At 29.4% G+C, this 10991-nt stretch overlaps 1 protein-coding gene across 1 annotated transcript in view; it reads left to right on the forward strand.

The window, feature by feature from the left end:
* The window catches only part of LOC102679861 (1-phosphatidylinositol 4,5-bisphosphate phosphodiesterase epsilon-1-like), a 103590-nt gene that overhangs the window by 46937 nt on the left and 45662 nt on the right, over positions 1-10991 (forward strand). The window contains exon 4 of the mRNA XM_031509945.1: positions 5406-5485. The gene's annotated coding sequence lies outside the window, so the exon portion shown is untranslated. The remainder of the gene's footprint in view (positions 1-5405; positions 5486-10991) is intronic.

Consider the following 10991-nt stretch of genomic DNA (forward strand, 5'->3'; position numbering starts at 1 on the left):
CGATATAAAGGACGCAACTTTCGGACGAAATCGTGGAGCAAGTTTAGACACGATCCACTTCTTATACCGGTGTAACTTTCGGCCGACTCGTCCACTTTTCCGCCTCCCCTCCCCTTCTCTCTTTTCGCCTTTTAGTCCCTTTTTCTTTTGCCAGGCGGAAAACGTCACTGTGCTCCGACCGATGGCCGCACTCTCCTCGTGCACCACGATCCTCTGTATATAAGTTTATCGGGAAATTTTTGTCGTCGAAAGGAATCGTTTAACGCTTGTGAAACGCTTCCTAGTTTTATATAGAATTTCTGCTGCAAAACTAGATTTCGATTTTCGAATTTTTTCTTTTCTTTTTATTATTTATTAATTTTCCCAATATTTAGCTTTTCTGGGAAGAAAAATTTCGCTCTGAATCATAAATTCTATTGCGCCGCGAATATTTTAAATTCGTAAAATTTAATATTCGATTGATGTCTCTAAAAGCCCATTTATTTCTTCAATTAAAATATATATATATATATATACGTATCGAAGTTAGAAGCATGCACTTGATCTTATAATGTAAATAATAATTAAAAGTATTAGGAGTAGAAAGAATATTTTGCTTAATTCAATATTTCTCACAGATTGACGGAAAAAAGAAAGAAAAAAAAATGGTCAAGAAAATGGCGGAAATAAAAACCCAATCTTATTAACGGGAGAATGTTAATTTACAATTACGAAGTAGATTAAAACGTTGTATTGATCCGCTTTAACCTTTCATACGCAATTTTATTCTTCGAAGATCTCGCGTAATAGATCATTAACTTTGATTGCGTTCTCTCGTATGACGAGAACGATTGAATTTCTGAATTTTTAAGAAGAGAATTTAATAAAAAAAAAGAAATACTTCGTTTGTTGTGGAAAATCAGCATAAAGTATTCGATAAAAATATCGCAATTCTTTTGCAATAATTTCATTGTATGTTAAAAAAAAAATCTTATCAAAAGAAATTACGTCCTTATTTTTCGATCGTTAAATCACATTTCGAATAAATTTATTTCGCTTGATATATTCTTTATCGAGGGGAAACTTTTACTTTTAAAATCGAAGAGTGAAAAAAAGAGCAAGATGTAGAAGGATTCACACGTTGCATTTAATCGGGGAAGAGAAAAATTAATTTTACAAAGATGATAATTGTATGTCCGACAAGATTTAATTTTAGCGAGGCCTCAATTTTGTCAAGTTGGACGCATCGATGCGCGGAGAAAAAAATACAATTGCAATACTGTTTTAAATGGGATTATACAATTTTCATCTTGTTAAGCTACTGAACATTTTCTCCTGTTCTGAAATGGTAAGAAAGAAATATGAAAATGTTTCCGGCTACGAAACACTTTGTGCAACGTCGTGATCACGTCGTCGTCTGAATTGTAATAAGATTTTTCTATTAACGGAATAAAATAAATTATTCTTTTAAGAATTGGCAACATCGAATTATCGATAAAAGAGAAAGAAATATTAAAGTTTTTCAACATTTGTAAATATTTAACGGTTTAATATTAAAATTGTTATATTAAAATTATGTTAGAATTGATAAAATTTTGTAATCAAGATTTTTGACTTTATAACACGTGATTCATACTCGGTTGTTCGAAATGAAATATAAATTGGATAAAATGTACAAAGGGATTACATGGTACTCGCGTACTCGAGAGGGGAAAAAAAGATGCTCGTAAGAGAAAATTATTTGCAATAAAACGGATAATATATATTTGCCTTATATATATATATATATTTTTTTTTTTTAATCGAATCGATAAATTTCCATGACTTTCATGCTATGAAAATCATGTATACGCTCTCCCTGTTATAGAGAAATTCTCGTTGAACATTGTTTGAAATACAATTTATACAAAGGAATTATGCAAAATTGTTTTCATATATTCTTGCCATTAAATTCTGCACGTTATTCTCATAATTACAGATTGACTGAGAGATCTTTGAAGTGAATGCGTAACAAAATCGTGTCATAAATGTTCAACATAACCGAGTTGGGACTCTGTCAAATATAATGCAGCGACCTCTGCTTTTTAGCATTTAATTAAATTCATGTAATAACCGTACATTTTCTACGATTATTATTTCCTATTATATATATATATATATATTTTACAATGTTATTTAATAGAAATTCTTATTATATATACGTTACGTTGATTCCTCATTATTTTATTAAAAAAAAGATATTTTCTTTAATTTTTCATTAATTTATTCACCATTTATTCTTACATAAAAAAAAAAACTCCTAATGGAATGGAAAACTTTTTATGTGGAAATTAGAAAATGGAGGAAAACGTTATCTTTACGAAATTCTATTTTTATTCGTTGAAAATACCGACTTAAATATCGCATCGATTAGAAACACCCTCGTCTACCAAAGTTCGAATTTAACCCCGTGAACTACACGAGAAATATTTATGTATCCCTGTACGAGGTTATCCGATGGGATTCGGATAGAAATGTACGGAATAATTTCACTGTTGACCGACTTCTTTCTTTCAAAAAATATTCACACTGTCCACTTGTGCTTTGGAAACCATATATACATAAAACATTTTAAGACGAATAACCTTTTTTTTTTTCCTTATCTTGTGACACGTTCAAAAATAATTATTCAAGTGTAATTTTATTTGTAACGCGAATTTGATACATTTTGTTTCTTTTTTTTTTCTTATTACTACATATTATACTTTCACATTCGTATATATTTTTTTATAAGTAAATACACGATTTATTCTCGATTAAAAAAAAAAAAGTAATAAATTCAAAATAATTTGGAATAAATTCAACGAACTTTTGTAGATAAGATTGTTGCATGTTGCGCTCTTTAACTGCGTATTTAAAATATTTCACTGAAATATCTTCAATGGAATCTTCAATATCGCATATTGCAAATACTTATGTTTCCTTTAACGATTTTAGATATAGATATATGTTGAGTTGATATTTCTAAAATTAATTAATTTTATGTTTATTCGTTCTTTTAATATTCATTTATTTTTGTATTTATTATCCAACTATAATAATAATTTAAATTTTTTTTTTAAATTTCCTACCTTTCTTCTATTTTCATAATTCAATTATAATTAAAGCGTTAAATGTTTTTATAGAATAGAATTTTTTTCGCGAGTACTAACAGGATTTATCGCTGAATTTGCAATTCTATTTTCTTTCTCACCCATATATAAGGAAAAAAAGAATAAAAAAAAAAAAGAAAAAAAGGAAAAGAATCAAAATATCTTTTTCTTTTTTTTTTATTTTTTAATGCGATTGTTTTTATTAATGATTTATCGATTAAGAATTTAAATTTTCTTTACACAAATCTTTTACTTCTATCTTTGCACTAATGCTTTTAAAATTAAGAAAAAATATCTATCCTGATTTATTCCTCGAACGTAAGCTTTCGAAGCTTACGGTACAACGTAAGCTCCCCTGATAGAAATCGTAAAGGGAATATGTAATTTGATTAATAATTCATTTTTGGGCCGATGACTAAGCATCTTGTTCCTTCTTTCGTGTTTGATCAAACAATAATACGTTCATGATTAAATTAAATTCATCGATGAATAGAATTTTGAAGATGTGTTGAATATATATATATATATACACATTTAGGATCATTAATCTCTGGTAAAAATTTATCAATTGCGTGAAAAGTTTCTTGTATTCGTAGTGAAACTTTGGAGGGAGGGGGGAATATGGAATGTGGCGATTTGCATGTTCCATAACTATTTGTTTACTTGAAAGTTCAAAGGCTTTGGTAGTTTAGGTCTTTGCAACAAAGTTAGGAAAGTGGGATAAGATGACTACGATTGAAGAAAAATATGATAAAAATTAATGCTTTATCTTCGAATTAATATTGACAAAAATATAAAGAGTTTCATTAGATTCGTTAAATAAATTAAATAATAATCATGTATCTGTGAATATTTATTTAAAATTTTAAATAATTATGAATTGTATTGGCACGTAATTTTTTCGAGTAATTGGAAGATTGACAAGTTTTATATTCTATAGATTTTCGCATTATGGTATTGAACGATCGCTGTAGTCGTTTTTTAATTCCCTCGTCTATTGAATTTCTCTCTTTAATAAGCAATTTCTGTTCCCACTTGGACAATCTGCAACACAGACATCGCGCTATTGAGAAAAAAAAGTTCAAGGTAGAAAAATTCGATTCCCGTTTATTTCATCGTTTTCATGAAGATCTTATTAACCGATATCGTTTATTTACTAATAGCAGTGGCTTTGAAACAAAACCAGTAAAATTATAATAGCTATTATATCTCTCCTTTTATTCTCTCTCAGTTTCAAATGTAATTTCTCCGGTATTGCTCGACCATTGTATCTTATATATATATATTTTACAATTACTTGAAAAATACAAAAATAAAACTAGAAAATTACACATGCTTAATAATTAAATATTTAAAATTAAATAATATACTTTCTGCTGCGAGAAGAACAGAATCTCACAAATGAAATTTTAATTTTTCACGTAAAAAAAGCACGAGAAGAAAAATTTTGTCGTCAAAAATCCTACTCAGAGAGAAAATCATGCCATTGAAATCGTTTTTTGAATTATCTCGATATCTCGATTGGTTGCAGAGATATAAAGACTCAAAAATAGTTTTCGTAATGCTTAGTACAGAAATTACGAATGGGCTGTTGACCTGCATTTTTCTTGGAAATACGTATTACGTTTTTCTAGGAATCGTACATTATGTTCTTCCAGGAATCGCGTCCGCCACTTGTCTGGAGTTTGAGATAGGTCAGTGAGACGAGCGTCAGTGCGAGCAAGAGATCCGAATATGCAACAAGGACGGAGATATTATAAACGATTAAAAATTTCGTTTTCGCGACGATATCTCGGGAACCGGAAGTCATATCGAGATAAATCAAAAAGCGTTTTAAAGGGAGAGAATCCTTGCTTCTAAGATCTTTCATTCATTTATAAAAAATCGTTATTTTCGGAATTATAACGGTTTAAAGTTTTGATAATTTTAATAGGATTTAATCGAGTTTTAAGATAAATTATTTATTTATATTTATATAAAAATATTATTATTAATAAAAGTTTTATTAACGAAGACTTAAAATTTGTCTTAAATTTTTTTTTTTTTTGCTCTGTAAAGCATTCTCTTTATTTAATCTTTATTTAATCGATTTTCTTTGAGTTTAATTATGTTAATTATTCGAAGAAGAAGTTTTATAAGTTTTGTAAAGAAAGAGTCTTTATTATTGTAGGCTGCTTCTCTAGAATATATAAGATTATACAGCTTATGAAAAATATGGTACTTGAGAAAATCGGATCATGAAAATGGTGTTACGTAGTGTAAAGTAAATTTTGTTTTTTTTTTTTTTTATTGCAGGCCAGAAGAAATTCTCGTCAAAAATGTAGAAAGCATGGCGAGGATACACCGTTAATGTCATCCGTATTGAGTTTAAGAGGGTGAGTAAAATTTCTCTTGTTTAAAAATAATATTTTGCTCCGCTTATGAGAAAATGTGTTCTCTATATTTGGAAAATTTTTGGATAGACCATAATCTACCGTTATCCATTTCAATTATGATTACTTTAAATATAATAAAGTCAAAATTAGGAAAACGAGAAAATACATAATATAATTATTATAATTTTATATATTATATTTTTTAGAAGAAATCTATCGCTTGAAAATATTTGAACGAAACGTGAAAATCTCATATCTCATTGTACGAAAATTTACACATTTGTGACCTCCTTCTCTCTTTCTCTCTCTCTCTCTCTGAAATTTTAAATTAATTTTCCATTTTCGATTTTCATGTGCAATCATATTGATACGTCAATTCATATTCGTTCATAAAGTTTATATATTCCAATAATTACTTTCAGTATTAATAAAACATAAAAATAAAATAATATAATTAACATCATTATCGCATAATAATCAATAAATATATTTTTATTTTAATCATGTAAATATTTTTAATATTTGATATTTGTTTAATTAGAGCAAGCTTTTTGTTGTTATATGAATCAATTTTCTCCTACTTTTATATTATGCTATTCAGAATTTCTTTTGTTCTAAGCAAATAAGTTCATACTCTTACGTTCTTTTCTATCCTATATTTTTGTTTCTTTCCTCTAGCTTCTGCATTGTTCCTTCTCTTTAAAATCTCGCGTTATTTTTATTTTAAATTTCTCTGTAACTCTGCAATTCCGTTTCAAATCCTCTCTCCTCTTATTTTCACCCGTCTTTTATACGCTGGAATATTTCTCTTAAAAAAAAAAAAAATGTTTCGAAATGTTTATAATACGCAACTTCGTTTCTCCTAATTATAACTTTTTAACCTTAATTTAATTAATATTTATACTACCATTTATTGTTCTGTTCCAAAATTATTATAAAAAAAAAAGAAATTAATATTCCAATATTTAAAAAATTGGATCGATAAAAATTAGATCGAAGATACGATTTTAATAATTATTTATTAAAATTATATCGCTCAATAATTCTTAATAAATCTTAATCAATTCGATGAAATTGCTTGATTTTATATAAATGTTACACCTGACATAAGCAGTTTAATACTCGTCAAAAAGATAGCTTATATATATACGTGACGAGTTGCGAGCATCCACTAAATCTCGTAGTCTTCGAAACTGTCAGACAATCAACGTATGTATCCACGAAAGCAAACTAATCTAATTCAAGTGTTTGCACCGTGGTTCGCGTGTAGACGTGCTTCAACCAACCAAAATGTCGCCAGATTCGAAAGAGGTTTTAAAATTTTATGCTCTGTTTATCGTCTCATTCTTTTCAAGATATATATATATATATAAGGAGATGTTATAACAAGAGAGAGATGGGATAAAAATTCATCCCTCCGCCAAAATTTATCTTCATTTTCGCACAATTTGCGAGAAGGATAACAAATTGTAACAAAGTTATAAAATAGTTTCGATGTTACACTGCCCACTTCACGGTCTGTTTATATCGAGTAAATGATTTATGCTCTCGTGTCCCAACTTTTTATGATAAACTTGTTAAACTCGTTGCAACGAATCAACGATTTTTCTCAGTTACAACATAATTCTCAACATTACGCGAATGTACATGCTTCGAATTTTGAAAATTTTTTCTTTTTTTTTTTTATATCTGTTCAAGAAGTTTGCGACTGAAATAATATCGTATAAAAAGTAAATGATAAATTTTATAAAAAAAGAAAAAAAGATGCAAATTATCCACCTCACTGGATAGTATAGAAGAAAGAAAGGGCACTTTTCCCTCAATTTTTATAACAAGTTTCGAATATAACGAATTGAAGAAATTCAATCAAAATTCATCCATTTCGCTGAGATAAATTCACGCGATAATTTCATTGTTCATTCCCTCAATTATCTCCCATAATTTCACTTCAAATTACTGGAAAACCATTTACGCGGCGCTCGTTTCATTTAATGTCGCTTTGAGATGATTTAACAAAGAATCAGTGTTCATAAACCGGAGAAAGATAAATATAATGTTTCATTAGGCAAAAGAAAAAAGAAAGAAAAGGAAAAAGAAAAAAAGGAAGAAGAAGAAGAATAGAATGGAATGACATAAAGGAATCTAGCCCGTGATACATATGTAAAACGTTTACTCGGCTTTCATTCATTCATCAAAGAGAGGCTTCTCGACGTTTCACGTTTCCACTTTGACGCCCCTAACATTATACAGAAGACTAATTAAGTTTGGTTGAACTTCTCCTTTGGTACAAAACAGATTCGTAAAAATAGACCGTGTTAACGAACTAACGAACTCGTTCGAGGGTGAAACTTTTGCTTTCAAAATATTTTTGAACCAGACGGATCGTTTTTCAAAAAAATTAAGAAACAACGCGTTCCTTGAAACGATTTACTTATATCGAAAAAATTTTGGCATACGATTCATTAAAAGGGATATAAAAATTCCCGTGAAATTGCCCTGTATACAATTGGAACCATTTCTTGAAAACACCGTCCTTTGTTTGGTTAAGAATTAAAAATTAATTGTTAATTTGTAATATGTGTATAATACGTATATAAAGAATGGAAATGAAAAAATAAGAAAAAAGGAAGGAAACGTTTTATCGAATATTTTTCGATTTTAATTCTTTTTAAAGTCGATCGACTATTTAAATCGTTCGAAACGTCTGTTCATAAATATTTCGCCTCGAGCGCTGACGTGCGCAGATATTCAAATCAATTAGTCTGGTGCGGATTTTTTTTTCTTTTTTTTTTTTTTTTTTTTTTTTGCGAATAATATTCGGTTATACATCTCGAGTTAGCTGTTTTAGAGATAAAACATGGAGGAAAACGGAGAACAATTGGAGCATGAATCGAGTTTTCCATCTCCTATTAAGCGTTAAATGATTATTTCATTCTATGAATGAGAATTATAATAAATCCATATTTTCCAATTCTTGCGAATGTTTAGTTTGAAATCAATTGCTCTTTTAATTAAAAAGAATTAAATGATCATTTTTATAAAAATACCTACTTTACAACTGAAAAATTTTTAACAATGAAATATTTTTTGTGTGTCTTTGTCGGTATTTTTTTTATTTTTTTTTTTTTTTTTTATTTACATCACGATTACCTTTTGCCATATCAACGCGTGTATCGTCCTAGACTAAAGAGAGATCTTTATTCGTGGGGAAAGAGTTAAAAGGCTTGTTAAAGAATCGAGTGGAGGATTCATTTTTCCAGCAAATAAAATCTTCACGTTTTACGAGCTGTTAAAAAGATTATGGATACGCTACTCATGAACAGTACACATAGGTGATATCGATCTGAGAACTTCCTGCCTGGGCGTGGCTCTGTGAATCCTGAACAAAAGGATAATATTCATCGCGTCTTCCTATGAAAAAAGAAAAAAAAAAAAAATTACCGCGGTTATATCGATTTTCAAGACATCATTCCAATAGTTTCGAATTGAAAATTGTGATATCCATTGTCTTCAACGTTCCGTATTAATCCTCTCATGATTTTCCTCATCTTTCTCGTCTGGCCAACATTATTTTTTGCTTATTATTAAATTTAATGATTAACGCGATGAGAATGCTATTTATATAAAAGAAGAAATTTTCTTTTATTTTTTTTCTAGCTTGCAAAAAGGATAAAGAAAATAATAGAAAGATTGTGGAAAATATTTTAAACGTTTTACGATTTTAGAAATTATTTATATAGAGTGAAAAAATTCAATATATATGTTATACGTATTTCATATAAACAACATTCGATGTTCAATTTAAACTTCCTTCTTTTCATTTCTTATTATATTTTTTTATTCATTTATATTTGCAAAATAATAGACTGATCGCTTCTTCTGCAACAAGAATTTGCAACAGTAACCCCTATATAATTTTACAAATTTTTTTATTATTCGTGACATTACCATTCCCTACGAAATTTCACAGAAACAAAAATATAAATAAAGTTAAAACGTTATATACTTTTCGTAAACCATATAATACTTTAAAAACGAATTACATTTCGAACGTTCCTTATTATTCCACACTCTAACTCAATAATTTAAAAAAAAAAGAAGAATAGAATTATTATTAAAAAGAAAGAATATTGAATTAATCGAGAATCTAGATAGACATGCGAAAGAGCAGATTTTCAACTGGATGGCTGGTCATCGCGTTTCACGTTGCGATTATGTAGCAACGTGTCTTAATTGCTGTGACGACATCGGGTTCACGTAGCAAAGTTGACCGACACTTGGTGAACACAAGTAGTATAGGCCAGATGGCAACGCGAACGTACGAGTTAATGGAGTTTGATAGTTGATAGGATCGATCATAGAACGTTCACCTGTGATAACGTGTCCATCGTTAGAGAGGTGCATGTTGCACACATGTCGCTTTATATCACTTATGCACGTTAAGACGATGCCCACAAAGATATCCTATCGTGTCTGTGCGCGCGCACCAATTTGCTTCTCGCATACAGACATCTTCCTCCATTTATTCTCGTGAAATACACGATTCTTGTTTGCACGTGTGTTTCGTTTCACTCGTATATTTGCACGCATCTTGTCAATAATATCTTCGCGTTTATCTTTTGAACGATGAAAAATATATCCATAAAAATTGTAAAGAATTATTTATATATGTATTATTATTATTATTTATTATATTTATAAATCGTGTCAATGTATGATAACGATGATTTTTTCGAAAAGAGGGTAAACGAGGAGGATAATCAACGTAAATCGCATTCCCCTGAAAATGAACTTTCGGTTGACGAATCACTGTTAACTATAATTAAGTACTTCACCTAGTCTGGTTTAGCGACTTCATTAAAAGTTTGAATAATATAGAGATTCTTGCATAAGACGTTTAGACAGGGAGCGTGATCTACGCTGATTGGCTTCTGAGATCATCCTCCATATATATTCATTGATAAGCCGCAACAAGAGATCCGTGTGTTAATTAACTCGGGAGTAGTAATAAATTTTTAAAAACACTCTCTCTTACGTAACGTTATAGACATTTCCCGTGCAACTTTTTCCAATAAGATGAACAATTTAATTCATAAACGTGTGTAATTTCGATTCGAAGCGCACTTCACAATGGTAAATGAGTGAACCATGTTAATGAGATTTTGCGGCATCGACCCCGATAAAACAACAATTTCTCTTATCGTGTATGGATATGGACCCGTTTCCTTCGTCAATTATCTACGTACACGTGAACGCACGTAACACTTTTAATCTATTTTCGAGTATCGAAATATCCACGCAACATTCCGCCAAAAATACGTATACCGGATTGTGCACACGTACAATTTATGATCGTTTTGTAAATACCCTGGTTCTCTAATTTCTGCTCGATAATTTGTCAATCTACGTTTATCCACACAGTTGTTTGAAAAAAAAAATATCAAGTTTCACGTCTATTTAAATTGTACGTGTGCAAATTGATGAAATTATGATTTTTTTTTTTTTT

The sequence above is a fragment of the Apis dorsata genome, unplaced genomic scaffold (assembly GCF_000469605.1).
Source record: "Apis dorsata unplaced genomic scaffold, Apis dorsata 1.3 scaffold_194, whole genome shotgun sequence".
Classification (NCBI taxonomy): Eukaryota; Metazoa; Arthropoda; class Insecta; order Hymenoptera; family Apidae; genus Apis; species Apis dorsata.